We start from the raw sequence: 15,801 nt of genomic DNA, 5'->3' as shown, positions 1-15,801 counted from the left end.
TGTATGACTTCATATGTATATCAAATTGCTTGCTTTTTTAATGATGGGGAAGGACAGTAGAGAAAGAGACAATTTGGAACTCAATTTTTAAAAATTATTTTTGACTTGTAATTGGGAAATATTTAATGAGATAAATAGAAATAATTTTAAAGCACTTGTTTAATAATTTCCCATATTTAAGAAATTCTCTTCTAATTCTGCTTGCATATCCCACATTGATGACAGCCACAGCTGTGTTTTCCTTTACTTTATTTCAGAGTGATAGAGAAGCCCTAGCCATTCCAGGAGCAAGGAGATCTATATTTGTGACTGTCTGTGATGAGACATATCACTAGGCAGACTATAGCAGTTACCCCCACCATCAACCCTAGCAGCAGCTCTGGTCATTCTGTGATGCCCGAGAAAAAGTACAAGAGAGTCAATGGTTAAAAATGGAATGATGTCAAGCCAGATTCTTCCTTTATTGAGACAGGTCCTTTATTTACCTCTCATGTTGTATTCTTGCCCTGATCTTAGCACATTTTCAGCCTTACATAGGACTACAGGGCCCAGTATCAGGTCAGTCTCTAATTCTGAAGGGTTACCTAGGAGACAGATACAGATGAGATTGCTACCCCAAATTCCAGGTTCCTATGTTGAAAGTCTTCCAGAGTCTAAGTCCCGACCTTCTATTTTTTTTTTAATGTATTCAATTCTGATCAGGTTTGTCTTTACATTATCTTTTTTTTTTTTTTGCAAGGTAATGGGGTTAAGTGGTTTGCCCAAGGCCACACAGCTAGAAAATTATTAAGTGTCTGAGGCCAGATTTGAACTCAGGTACTCCTGACTCCAGGGTCGATGATCTATCCACTGCACCAACTAGTCACCCCTCTTCATTATCTTTTTACTAATTAATGCCTCTAATTATCAGCCTCTACTGATCCTCACATGGCTCCTGATCTGTTAGACTTCATTTCCTGGATGATGAGAGGGATATGCAGGTCCCCACATTGCAGCAACTGCAGATGTCACTAGGGCCTTCCACAGGGACCCACCTGAGATAGAAAAAGGACAAGTCACTCTGAAAATAAGCCATTTTACCCATAAGCCTCAATACTGCCCTCCATAACATGGAGGGTAGTATATGTTTTCGGTCATGGAATACTCTATAAACTAGAAAATTATATGCCCTTAACCGCACCCCCTATTCCCCTCACCCCCTATTCTCAAGACACTTGTCAGCTGTTAAGTTATAGGAACAGGCTTTGTTCAGATGCCTGGGGACCTGGTCAGTGGCTGTGACTTTTAGGTGGCAGGTGGTATAGATCTAGGAAAAGGAGGGGGATTAGGGAGGTCCAGGGAATCCAGAGCCTATAGCTTCCAAGGGAGGGGATCTACCCCATTCCTAGAGTCCTGAGCAAACCTGAAGGAGGCTACCATGAAATGTAACACATTTTGCCTGGGCCGAGGAAAAATGAAGCTTGAGGAAGAGTCAGGTGATTGTTCATCTACCAGGCACCCAGACATAACAGGCCTGCCTCAGATATGTTTGAGGATTACTCCCCTCCCCCAACCCTAGTCTTGATCTTTTTTTGACCTCCTCACCCATTGACATCAATTATAACATGGTAGGGGCCAGAGGCTGGGTCTGGGGTCGATGTGGCTTTGTGCCTATCTACAAAGGGCCCCAGGGGTACGTGGTAACCAGTGTAGGCATCAGCCTGGATGTAAATCAAAGCCACTAGCTTGAAGGCTAGAGAGGTCCTTTCTGCACTCCAGTCATCTGGAAGGAGAACAGGTTCCTCTTTTCATTTCCCTCCAAACCACTGTCTCTCCTCCCACCTGCTCCCCACCCCCATTCCTATTCTTGGCTTTGGGATTTCAAGTCATGCTTCTGGTACTGCTTCATCCTAGAACTTTCCTCAGAACCTGGGAGTGGGAGGGACTCCTTATCCTGGAACATCCACATCGCTGTGGCTTTCTCAAGTAGAAATATTCTTCTGTAAAGCCTGCCTCTTTTTATCTCTCTGGAGAGGGCCTCCTAGAGTTGTCATTTTGTAAAGATTTCTAGTCTTCCTGATGCCAGCACTAGAGCTCTAGTCATCGAGTTACCTTGTTTTGGGTTGTAGGAATAGTTCCTGTGGTAGATTCTTACCCGGAGATCACTTCCACACTTGTGAAGTCCCACCTCAAAGATGACTCTCTGACCCAGAGGATCTGAGGACACTAGGGCACAGGCAGCAGGGCCCAGGGTCAGCTTGGCAGGCTAGACTAGCTGCCCAGTGCCAAAGAAATCCCCGTTCACATTCACTACCAGTTGGTCATTCTCACACTGCACTGCCACCACTGGGGGCAGGGATGACGGAGACCCTTGGGTGACCCAGTCACCCTTCTAGAAAGCCCAGAGTAAGAGAACAGACACTAATCTAGCTCACCTGCCTTAGAGGTGGGGAGCTGCTGCCTAGGATTTATATCTTTTCCATTCACTCCCTTCATCTTGCCCCCACCCCTAAACCCATCCCATCCCCAAGTCCAGATTCAGACCACCTGACTGCATCCCCCAGTTGTCCCAGGATTCATCCGCAGTCAGGGTGCAAAAAAAAATGAGGACTAATAAAGAGGGGAATCTGCTTTCACCTGTTGGGTATGTGGAGGCACTCACCAGAAAGTGGGGCTGGAATTGCAATAAGAGCACTTGGGTTCAAATCTCTCACTTTGCTCGGACTCTGTCTTCCCACCGTAACAAGAGGGTTGGACCAGAAAGCTCTAGAGTTCTTTTTATACTTTATTTCCCTCCCTGTAGTCCAGCTACACTGTTTATTGAACATGATATTCCATCTCTTGACAGTGAATTTGACTGGCTTTGCCCAAGTCTGGATGCTCTCTCTCCTCCCCACTGGCTTTCTTCAAGACTAAGTCCCACCTTCTGCCCAGGCCTTTGCTGCTAATGCTTCCTACTGCTGAGGTTACCCCACATCAACATTGCATCTCTCTGGAAAGTGCTCAGTTATCTATAAGTATCTCCTCTGTGAGAGATCACACTTTGCCTTTGTTTGTGCCCTAGAGCTAAGAATCATTTATAAGTCCTTGTAAGCATTTAATAGATGTACCAAATGCCCCATTGAACTGTTCTGAGGAAAGGATTTGTAAAACATCAAGTTACATAAATGTGGATTGTTATTTGTTGGACTAGTAAGTTATATTAATCAAATGGAGTCATTAAAAAATAAATTAGGGGTGGCTAGGTGGTGCAGTGGATAGAGGAGTCAGGAGTACCTGAGTTCAAATCCAGTCTCAGACACTTAATAATGACCTAGCTGTGCGGCCTTGGGCAAGACACTTAACCCTATTTGCCTTGCAAAAACTTAAAAAAAAATAAAATAAATTAAAAAAGTAGAAATCATTAGCTTAAAAATGTTCATATAATCAGATAATGGAATCATGCTGGTTGTAAAAATGAAGAATGTGAAGAATTCAGAGAAGTCTTAGAAGGCTTATATGAACTGATGCAGAATGAAGTATGTAAAATAAAAAAATACAAATAATAACCTCATTGGAAAGAAGTAAAATCCCCAGAGATGAATGTTGTGCAATTAAAATGACCATGCTTTAGGGGCAGCTTGGCAGCATGGTAGATAGAACACCAGCCTTGGAGTCAGAAGTATCTGGGTTCAAATTCAACCTTAGACACGTAATACTTACTTAGCTGTGTGACCTTGCCTTGCAAAAACTAAAATACATAAAATTACTAAGCTTTTTCCTCAAAGAATAGGTGAGAAAAATGTGTTAACCTTCCTTCTTTGCAGAAGTAGAAAACTATGGGTTATGAAACATTGTAAACACTATCAGACTCAAGAGAAGAACTGGCTGATTTTACTGAACTACATTCCCCCCCCCCCTTTCTTTTTGTTGCAAAGTATATCTCAGTAAGAAGTGGGGAGAAATATATTGAAGAATTATGGGGGGACTTCAGAAAGAAAGTGACATAAAAATAAAATGAATCAATAACAATTTTAAAAAAGAGAAATGTTCTCAAAATACTGGAGATTTTGGGGGATCTGGTTCCTTTTTCTCTTTTGCTCCCCTCTAAGATTTAAATTTCTAAAGTTTATTCTTAGAGTATGTATGAATAAATGTATATATATAAACATATGTATATATTTGTTTATATACATAAACATATACAAACATATATATGTATGTATATACACATACACATACACACATATACATATACATATACATATACATATACATATACATACACATACACATATACATACACATACACATATACATATACATGTATATATACCAGAGAAGGGAGTTGGAAACATGATGAAAAAAAATCTCCCAGTCCTAGATTGAATGGTGCCTGATAGTTACATATTATTCTATCTGGCTACTTTTCTCCAAGTTTATCTTGAGCCCAAATCTTCTCTAAGCCTGAAGCTCCTTTCCTTTGTCTCCATAGCATTTTCCCCTTCAATTCCACCCTGCAGCCTCAATACCCAACAATGTTCCAGAACAACAGCAAGACAATTTGGGATTATCCACCCAGGTACTTTGACTATAGTGTTGTCTATCCTGTAATTTCTCTGCCAATCAAAAAGCTTCTTGATTTCATGAAGGGGTTTCAAATATTCTCATTTTTTTGTCTGGCTAGCCTGCTTGAACAAAAATAGAATATTCTGACAACCACCAAGACCAATAGTCACCAAAGACAAGCCTGAGGGTGCGAACTTTCCCAGGAGTTCTGTTCCCAGGCAACATTCCATCTGGATGGCGGTCACTTTGAGGGGTGGCTAGGGGTGAAAGAAAGGTGTTGAATTTGTTTTGAGAGTAGGAAACAGGATGACTAATGCCTATCCCTATCATCCTCCTGATGATGGGAGAGATGCCAGCATGTATAACATGATAGAAGAAGCATGGAAAGACCAGTCTTGTGTGTCAAGGCTCAGGGCAGGACTCTGAATGCTGACTGGGCCTAAAGCCAGGGCTCCTGTGTCACTGGTGTATAATCTCTCATCATGGAAGGCCTAGGAAGAGAGACAAGGGCAGGCGTGACGTTCTTCATCCCACAATGGGAATGCTATCTATCTGGCTCTCAGATAGAACATAATGTTTGGGGAGCATTGTGTTCTGTACTGTTCTGCCTTCTTGGAAGAATGCTGATAAGCTGGACAATGTCCAGGGGAGATTGACCTAGAAGGGGGAAAGCCTCAAGGTTGGTGCCATGTGAAGATCAGTTAAAATAAAGGGGGAAAGATGGCGACAGGGAGTGGAGCCAAGAAGGTGAAAAGAGCGGATCGCTCTCTTATAAATCTTTGAAACTAAGAACTCTAAATTTTCGAGAGACAGAACCCACTGAGGGATCCAGCGAGACAGTTCTCCTACTCAAGGTAACCTGGAAAAGAGCAGAAAGACTCTGCTCCCCGGGGTTGGAGGGGTGGCCCACCGGAGGGGTGGCCTGCCAGAGCAAAAGAACTTCAGCCTCCCAGAGGCAGCCCCAGGGCATTGGGAGCCCCAGCTCACAGAAGTGGGGGCATCTCCTGACCTATGCCCCAGGGAGCGGGGGCACAACTTGGGGGAACAGCTGGGGGACCTCTGCCAGAGCAAGCATGCGAAGCCCAGCCCTCAGGGCACACAGAGAGCAGTGTGATCTTGTGGCAGTCCAGATCCAGGAAACAGAAGCAGGCGGAACCAGTAAGCAGGAGCACCCAAGGCATGAGCCCATTGAACCTAGGGAGGGGAGTGAAGAGAGAGAGACTGCTGAGCTCTGTCCTCTGCCCCTGGAACAGGACTCTGGGGCTCTGACCACATTCAGATCCTGATCGCAGTCTAGGTGCCCCCATAGAACAGCAGGGCCCTCCCCCACCTCAGCCCCATGGCAGAGGGGGGTACATGTGGTCATTCACAGACCAGGAAGGAGAACAGAGCCTCACACACTGAGATCCTTGTGGGAGTGTCCCAAAAGCTCAGGAAGCACCCCCAAAACAGGCTTAGGCTGGGAAAATGAGCAAGCAGAGAAAAAAGAGAAACACCATTGAGAAATATTTTGCATCTGAGCCCAAGAAGGATCAAAACACTCAGTCTGAAGATGAGGAAGCACAAGCTCCTGCATCAAAAGACTCCAAGAAAAACAGAAATTGGGCTCAGGCTATGATAGAGCTCAAAAAAGACTTTGAAAATCAAATGAAGGTGTTAGAAGAAAAACTGGGAAAAGAAATGAGAGAGATGCAGGAAAAATGTGAAAATGAAGTCAACAGCTTAGTCAAGGAAATCTAAAAAAATGCTGAAGAAAATAGAATGCTAAAAACCAGCTTAGGTCAAATGGATAAAACAGTTCAAAAAGTTATTGAGGAGAAGAATGCTTTCAAAAGCAGAATTGGCCAGATGGAAAAAAAGATAAGAAAACTCTCTGAGGAAAACAAATCCTTCAGACAAAGAATAGAACTCAGGGAAACTGATTAATTTATGAGAAATCAGGACTCAATACTTCAAAACCAAAAAAATGAAAAATTAGAAGAAAATGTGAAACATCTCATTGGAAAAACAACTGATATGGAAAACAGATTTAGGAAAGATAATTTAAAAATTATTGGAATACCTGAAAGTCATGATCAGGAAAAGAGCCTTGACATCATTTTCAAAGAATTATTACAGGAAAATTGCCCTGATATCCTAGAAGCAGAGGGCAAAATAGAAATGGAGAGAATCCACCAATCCCCCCAAGAAAGAGATCCCCAAAAGCCAACCCCTAGGGATATTATAGCCAAGTTCCAGAACTTCCCAGTCAAAGAGAAAATATTACAAGCAGCCAGAAGGATACAATTCAAATATTGTGGAGCTGCAGTCAGGATCACACAGGACTTAGCAGCAACTACATTAAAAGCTCATAGGGCTTGGAATATAATATTCCAGAAGGCAAAAGAGCTTAGAATGCAACTGAGAATCAACTACCCAGCAAAGCTGAATGTACTCTTCCAGGGGAAAAAGATGGACTTTCAGTGAACCAGGGAATTTCAAATGTTCCTGTGGGAATGGCCAGAGCTGAACAGAAGGTTTGATTTTCAAATACAGGACTCAGGTGAAGCATAGAGACTGGAGGAGAAGGGGAAAATATGAGGGACTTAATGATGATGAACTGCATGTATTCCTGCATAGAAAAAAAATGACACTGATAATACTCATATGAAACTTCGCAGCTAATAGAGCAGGTAGAAGGAGCTTTTATAGTTGAAGCACAGGAGAAAGCTGAATTTGAAGATAAAATATGGTGTAAAAATGGAGTCAATAGATAAAAGGGAAATGTAATGGGAGAAAGAAAAAGGAGAGGGGGAACAGGCCAAGATATTTCATATAATAAGATTTTTCTTTATTACAATGAGCTATTGCAATGATATAGAAGGGGGGAAGGCAAGGGGGAATAAGGGAATCTTTGCTCTCTTCAGAGGTGGCTAGGAGAGGAAACAGCATATATACTCAATGGGGTATAGACATCTGGAGTAAGAAGGAGGGGCAGGGGGAAGGGGGGGGTATGAGTGATGGAGGAGAGGATGGACCACGGGGGGGAGAGTGGTCAGATATAACACATTTTCTTTTTTACTTGTTGCAAAGGGCTGGGATTAGATCGCCTGCCCAGGACCATAGGACCAGGTGGATGCTGGGCCTAAGGGGTGGTAGGGGGGGGCTCAGGGCCTCATGACCCCAAGGCCAGAGGTCTGTCTTCTGTGCCACTCAGCTATCCTACAGCAGAGTCAGAGTGAAAGGAGAGAGAGAAAATATAGTACATGGTAGTGGAGGAATACGAAAGGAGGGAGTTGCGATCAGCAATGGCAACATTGGAAAAATATGGAAGTAATTTTTGTGATGGAGTTATCATAAAGAATGAGATCCACCCATGACAGAGTTGTTGGTGTTGGAACAAAGACTGAAGCACATTTTATTATTATTATTATTATTTTGGGGGGTGGTGCAGGGCAAATGGGGCTGGGTGGCCTGCCTGGGGCCACATAGCAGGGTGATCGTTGGGTGTCTGAGGCCAGATTTGGATCCAGGTGCTCCTGGCTCAAGGGCCAATGTTCTGTCTGCCACCCCTACTATTATTACTATTTTATTTTATTTTGGGTATTTTTTTTCTTTTCTTGGTTTTTTGCAGGGCAGTAGGGGTGGGGTGGCTTGCATGTCACATGGCTGTGTGATTGTTGGGTGTACTGGGCCAGATATGGGCTCTGGTGCTCCTGGCTCCAGGGCTGGTGCTCTGCTCACTGTGCCACCTGGCCATACCTACAATTATTACTATTATTATTTTTTTAATTTTAATTTTTTCTCTCCCCTTTACTTTATCACTCAAGAGAGTCTATATTTTTTGGAGGGAGGGGGTATTTTGTTTACTCTTAAACAAGAATATTTTATTAATGTATAGAAAACATTATTTGTACAAAATGAGAATAAATAAATATTAAATATAAAAAAATAAAAATAAAATAAAGGGGGATATTGAGTCTGGAGGACAGAAAACCCAGGTCAACATGGCTACTCCCTTCAAATATATATATATATATATATATATATATATATATATATATATATATATATATATATATATATATGACTCTTGTGTGATGGGGGTTAACCCTGATCTGCTTAGTTCTTGAGAATCAAACTAAAAACAAAGGTAGAAATGGCCAGTTGGGGCTTGGTTTTAGGAAAAACTTCTTCACAATTATTACTAAGCAAGAATGGGACAGGTTGCTTTGGAAGTAAGTTTATTCTCATTTGAGTGAATAACCACCATCTTTTTTCAGGGAAGGGTTAATCTTGATGGTTTTGGAGATGCTACTCTAAAATTCTGGGGTCCTGTGTTACATGTCAAGTCCTCTGGTCATCCTTGTCCTGTGCTGGGGACAGGACAACATCTGAGTCCTCAGTCATCCAAGAGAACATGGACAGGCTGGTACATTGGGAACTAGGCCGTGTCAATAACCCATGCACTCAGTGGTAAAGGTATCCCTCAAGAAGGAAAGAGGTATGAGTATGTTACTCAGTGATGGAGGTGCAAAGAGGGAAAAGCAGAGAGACTAAGCTTTGGTTGGCAGAGATGGGGCTTCAGGGATGTAGCTCCCATCATCCAAGCCCAGTGGTTATTTTGGAGAAGACAGGAAGATGTAAGTTTAAAGCTATAGGTGAAAATCTCATTAGAAGGTAGGATCAACGTGAACAATCAACTGACAGATGGTCATGGGCCAGGAGTCAAGAAGACTTAGTTTCAAATTCTACTTCTGGGGACCCTGGACAAGTCACTTTATTTTCTTGACTTAGATATCTACCAAGAATTCATTTAGATGAATTTCCAGACTTCTGGGATCTCTATTCCTCTATCCCCCTAGATAGCTTGAGGACGGGGTCTATTTCTTATTCGTCTCCTTACAATTACTTTGTATTAATTATGTAAACATATATTTCATATAGACATACATCTTGTTCTCTTTGTAGAATGAAAGCTTCTTGGGGACAGGGACTGTTTTATTTTATTTTTAGAACCCTAGTATAAGCTTAATATGTGGGTGTTGGTGAATTGATTGTTCTCTGTATCTTCCTCAGTGCTACTCACTAGAAGATGCTTAATAAATATTTATAGAATTTAGCTGAATTGAATGGAGAGAAATGGGCCAATGGCTTTAGCCAGAGGCTGAAGGAGGTAAAATGTCTTGGGTTCTGACAGTGATGGCAGTCAGTAGATGCCACAGGCCAATAATACCCTTTGCCAAGGTTCTACATTGATTGCACCAGTTCCCCACTCCTGTGGCAAAAGGAGAGCTTCTCTTAAGGATGAAGGGGAGAAAAAAGAGAACAGAATCGTGAGATATCTGTAACGCTGGACATTGACCTCATAATTTTGCTTTTTCTTATCACAGCTTTCCCAGACTCAGAGGAAGTGGGATTATCAGAAAATGTACTCCTGGTGATGAGAAAGGGAATAGAGGGAAAAAGAATCATTAGAAGCTGTTAACACTTTAGGTTTTGAGATTATCTTCAATCCCATTATTCTGGACCCAGGAGAAAGTAATGATATTCTAGTAAATAAAAGGATTTTTTTTCCACTTGGGGTTTTCTGGGCAAAAACTCTAGAGTGGTTTGCCATTTCTTTCTTCATTTTACAGATGAGGAAACTGAGGCAAGTAGCATCAAGTGACTTGCCCAGGATCACACAGCTAGTGTCTGAAATTGAATTTTAACTCAGATCTTCCTATCTCCTATCTACTGTATCATCTAACTGCCCCAAATAAAAGGATAAAATATCATTTGGTCCAGTCTATAGTCTGAAAGTCATCAAAGAAATAAAAAAGCTCCCCCATGTATATATATATATATATATATATATAATTACATATGTATATGTACAAAAATAGTAACCCCCTTTTTTGGTTATAGCAAAGAATTGGAAACTAAGGGAGTGGCCATTGTTTGGGGAATGACTGAACAAGTTCTGGTACAGAAATTCTATTGTGCTTTAAGAAATATGGAAAAGGACAGTTTCAAGGAAATTTGAGAAGACATGAGTTGATGAAGAATGAAGTGGGCAGAACCAGAAGAACAGTATTATAGACAATAACAACACTGTAAAGACAGCTTTTTTAATGATTTAGGAATTCTGATCAATGTGGCAATGACCAATCACTATTCCAGATGATTGATGATGTAGGTTGCTGCCCCCCCCCCCAGGTTAGGATTCAGGGTTCAGAGAGACACATTTATGAAAATGACAATGTAGGAATTTGTTTTTCTTGACTACGCAAATTGGTTTCAAATATTTTATTTTTCTTTCCTTTAAAAAAATTCCAATGGAGGGTGGGGTAGGTTGTGGGAAAGAAAATACATTTTTGTTATTTGAAAAAAAAATTTAAAAACAGATAAGCAGGCCCCAAAACTGAACACAGGTTCAGACAGAACACATGTACAGACTAGTCATGGGAATCAGACACCTATAAGATGGTCTTAAGTCTTAAATACTTTATACTTTGAGAATTCATTATTTTCATAATTACTGAGGTACAGCTAGGTGGCTCTGTTAGATAGAGCATCAGACCTGGAGATAGGAAGACTAAGTTCAAATACAGTCTCATATGCTTACTAGCTATGTGATCCTGGGCAAGTCACTTAACTCTGTTTGCCTCAGTATCCTCATTTATAAAATGAGCTGGAGAAGAATCCAGGATCTTTGCCAAAAAAGCCCCAAATGGGATCAGGAAGAGGCAGATGTGAGTGAAATGACTACATAACAAGAACAGCACTCCCTTCACTAATACTTAGTGAATTCAATAAAATGAGAACTTATAGTGATAATGATAAGTAACATTTCTATGGTGCTTTGAAGGTTGCAAAGTGCTTTATTTTTCTCCTATTTGATAATTATTTGAAATAGTGATATTTGATAATCATTGATATTTGAAACCTTATTTTAAAATCTTTGGAAATATTGATAATTATTTGCTATTTTAATTGATAATTATTTGAAATATTGATCTAATTTTTATCTTTTTTACCTGATTTGTTTCTTTTAACAGCCCTATGTGGTACATGCTATTATTAGCCTCATTTTATAGATGAAGAAACTGAACCTCCTAGAAGTTAAGTGACTTACTCAGGATTGCTCAGCTAGTAAGTGTTAGAGGCAGGAAGCTTCTCATGATTCCCAATTCAGAGTGCTTTCCACTCTACTAAGCTATCTCATGACTTGAGGTGACCAAGAAATCACCTGGAGAGCATTGATGGATTCTCTCGCCCTCAGAGGCCAGGTTTATAAAGATGTGCATCTGCTGGGAGCCAGGGTCTCTAAGCTGCTTGACACAGTCACAGCAAGAAGACTCAAGGTGGTCACACCGCCTGATGGAACAACATTTCCTTCTTCAATACACATAGGGATTCCACGTATACCAATATTTATAGGTCTATTATTGATTGCAATACTTACTCATCCTAATAGTGGAATGACTATAAAGGAAGGATTTCAGAGAAATTCCTTGAATAAAACAGATTGTAAACTCTGTCCAAATTTAACAGGACTGCCTCTCCCTGAGGCATACAAAAGGCTTCAACATTATGAAATCTCTGGAAAACCCAACACTGGGAATTCCAAGGAGATGCCAGAATATATACAGGGAAAACAGATACAAGATGGGTCAGATAGGATTCCAGGGAAATTAACAGTTTTGCCCCCCCCCTTACCATACACAGGAATATATGAAAAAGATGGTGAAAGAATAGTTAGTATAGGTGACTGATATGTGAACTCTAACAGCCTTAGTTTTGTGGGAAAGAATAAAAAAGTCACAGTAATCGTGGTTTCTACCAACAAGGCCTGAAAGAAAAATTGGTTATTGTATTGTAAGAGTTAACGGATGGGTGGACAAGCATAACAACCCTCACTATAGATTGTTAAGGAAGTGTATCAAAAAACATTACTTACACAGAAAATATAAAAAACTTTCCATTAAATGAATTGCTTAATTAATAACTTTAAATGAATTAATAATTTTACAATGCAGCAACAACCTAGGTAGCAGACAGGTTGAGGTCATCCTGGCCTGAGCAGGGATAAAAATTAACTACATGATCAAACTTGTAACCACTACATGATCAAACTTGTAACCATATGAACTATATGATTGATGATGAAAATTGTACACTTTTGTAACCCAAGGAAATGATCTTAGCTTGCTAGCTTGATGCATACATGATTCTGAGACTATAAAAATAAATCCAAGCAGCTGACAGTCAGTCAACCTGCTCCTGCCTTTAATCCCTGTGTTGACTTAACTCATTTCTCCAACTCTATCCCTCATGTCAGGTTCCAAGGACCTCATGGAGGCTTGGACCCCTGCAGGCATCCACCAAGTCTACACAGGTCAGTACTCAAAGGTTTTCCATCTTGATACAACCTGCTGGCCCTCATGCACTCTTGGGCTAGGCTTTAAGAACCCAGGACTACGTTTACTCCATCAGGTAGCATTGGAGAACCTTAATGGAGCATCCTAGACCTTGGCCAAGACTGCAAGATGAAGAAATTCATTTCCTGGAGGGAAAAGCATTGTGGGATCTGAGATGAAATAACCTGAGGTTGTGCCAACCAACAGAATCAGAATAGACTATAAAAATGAAAAAGTAGAAGAGTAGGGCTGGGATCAATTCTACCCACCTGTGGCTAGACTTGAATTAATATTGGAATGGTAATCTGATTTATGAGCTTGTCTGCTTTCAGACTTGTGTGAATGCTTTTGTTCTATTGCCTTGATTGTCAAATTTACTAACTTGTCACTTCAGTGACACTTAAAAGCAAGTCACTTAACCCTATTACCTTACTTTCCTTATCTGTAAAATGTGCTAAAAAGAATCCAACATCTATGCCAAGAAGACCCCAAATGGGGTCAGGAAGAGGCAGATGTGACTGAAATGACTAAACACCAGGAACAATGCTCCCTTCACTAATGCTGAGTGAATTCACTAAAACTAGGACTTTGAGTGATAATAATAACTAATATTTCTATAGCACTTTGAAGATTGCATTCCCCTATGAGAGGCAGCATGGTATCAGAATGGAAAGAGAATTTGTCAAGGAGATTCAGGGTCTAGTTGGCCACTGAGGAAAGCCAACATGGAATGCTAATATATAATTTAGAAACTTTGAGGTGGTCAAAATGTTTTCCACACAAAATGGTTCTGGGAGATTGGGAATTTAGGAATTACTATTCCTACTTTATTGATGACCCCATGAGGTTGTGTGACTTAACCAGGGTCACATAGCGAGCAAATCACTTGCACTCAAACTTGTCTTCTCCATTGTATCTGAGTCTTTGTTATATCATTTGTTGTTGTTGGGTTTTTTGCAAGGCAATGGGGTTAAAGTGACTTGCCCAAGATTACACAGCTGGTGTTTGAGGCTGGATTTGAACTCAGGTACTCCTTACTCCAGGGCTGGTATTCTATCACTATGCTACCTATCTGTGTCCCACCTCCCATGGTTTTTTGGGTTTTTTAGGGGGGGGGATTTTTTTGGTTAAAGATACTGGAATGGTTTGCCATTTCTTTCTACAGCTCATTTTACTGATGAGGAAACTGAGACAAACAGAGCTAAGTGACTTGTCTTGTAAATGTCTGAGGCCAGATTTGAACTTAAGAAGATTAGCACTGCACTCCATCCCCTGAACCACCTAGCTCCTCCTAAGTCTTAATTCATTCTTTTTTTCATATTATTTGTATTTTTCATATTATTGTATTTTTAGTTCTGCCAGGAAAACAAAGGAAGCCTAGGATAAGGTCATTGCTATTATCAAGGTGTTTACAATTTGCTGAGACAGGACCCAGAGAAACAGGAAACAATGCAGGCAGAGGGCTTTCCGTTTGCTGTGTATATCTGTGACCTCAGGGATTTGGGTGCCTTCTCCAGCTGTACATCCTGTCTGGGCCAGAGCTCTTTCCGTGACACCTTGGGCAAATAATTTAATCTCACTGAACCCTAGTTTGTTTACTAATAAAATAAGAATTGTAACTCATGCATGACCTGCCTCAAAGGGCTGTTTTGAGTCCAATAAAGATGTCAACTCTGTGTGTGTGTGTGTGTGTGTGTGTGTGTGTGTGTGTGTGTGTGTGTATCTGTGCACTTAGGCGATCATCCTTGAGAGGGGCAGAGTCTAGTAGATAGCACACTGGACCTAGAGTCAGACTCTAGATACTTACTGGCTGTGTGACCTTGGACAAGTCACAAAACTGCTTTTGGCCTCAGTTTCCTCAGTGGTAAAATGTGTGGGTCAGACTTGGCAGCCTCTAAGGTCTGTGATGCTTTGAGCAATGTGACAATAGAGTGCCACAAGCAATGCCTACTAGTTTCTTTCAAAAGTCTACAAGAGGGGCGGCTAGGTGGCATAGTGGATAAAGCACCGGCCTTGGAGTCAGGAGTACCTGGGTTCAAATCCAGTCTCAGACACTTACTAATTACCTAGCTGTGTGGCCTTGGGCAAGCCACTTAACCCTGTTTGCCTTGCAAAAACCTAAAAAAAGAAAAGTCTACAAGAAAACAAGATGTAATTGTATTAGTCAATAAGTGTAAGGCACCTAGGTATGAAATAGATAGCATCAGGACCAGGAGTCAGGAAGACCTGAATTCAAATCTAATTTCAGACAATTACTAGCTGTGTGACCCTGGGCAGGTCACTCCACCCTGCTTGCCTCAGTTTCCTCATTTGTAAAATGAGCTGGAGAAGGAAATGGCGAACCCTTCCAGTATCTTTGCCAAGAAAACCCCCCAAGGGGTCATGAAGAATTAGACACAACTGAAATCACTGAACAATATCTAATTATCCACCAGGTACCACTATTCTCAAGCTACCAGCCTGAAGGTCTCATCAAGGTCTCTCTGATGTATGCGTAGGATATCGGTTTCCCCTACCTCCATAAGGCTAAAAAGATTTAGAAAAATAAACAAACAAACCCTGCTTACCAATTGAAAACTGAACTGGGGTCTGATATAGACCATGACTCTGAAAAATTATTAAAATCTCTGGCCAGTAGGTCCCTCCCTACCCTGCCAGTGGAATTTTTTCTACTCAATTGCTCTCTTTTTAAAAATTAATTAATTTATTTTCATCCATTTGAACATGCATATTTCCAAGTTACAAAATTTCCTCCACCCACCCTTCCCACCCTGATTTACTAAGCAGCAGTCAGGTTAGCATTTTACATACATAATTTGTTAAACATATTTACAAATTAGTAATTTTTGGCATGAGAAATTAGGATTGAGGAAAAAAGAGACAAAAGAGA

The 15,801-nt window shown here is 40.9% G+C and overlaps 1 pseudogene; it reads right to left on the bottom strand.

Moving 5' to 3' along the window:
* Positions 1–272: 272 nt before the first annotated feature.
* LOC141522651 (zona pellucida sperm-binding protein 3-like) lies at positions 273–15,433 on the bottom strand (annotated as a pseudogene).
* Positions 15,434–15,801: the final 368 nt, after the last annotated feature.

The sequence above is a fragment of the Macrotis lagotis genome, chromosome 4, assembly GCF_037893015.1.
Source record: "Macrotis lagotis isolate mMagLag1 chromosome 4, bilby.v1.9.chrom.fasta, whole genome shotgun sequence".
Taxonomy (NCBI): domain Eukaryota; kingdom Metazoa; phylum Chordata; class Mammalia; order Peramelemorphia; family Peramelidae; genus Macrotis; species Macrotis lagotis.
Note: the sequence above shows the minus strand (reverse complement) of the source record. Positions and strands in the feature narration are given on the sequence as shown.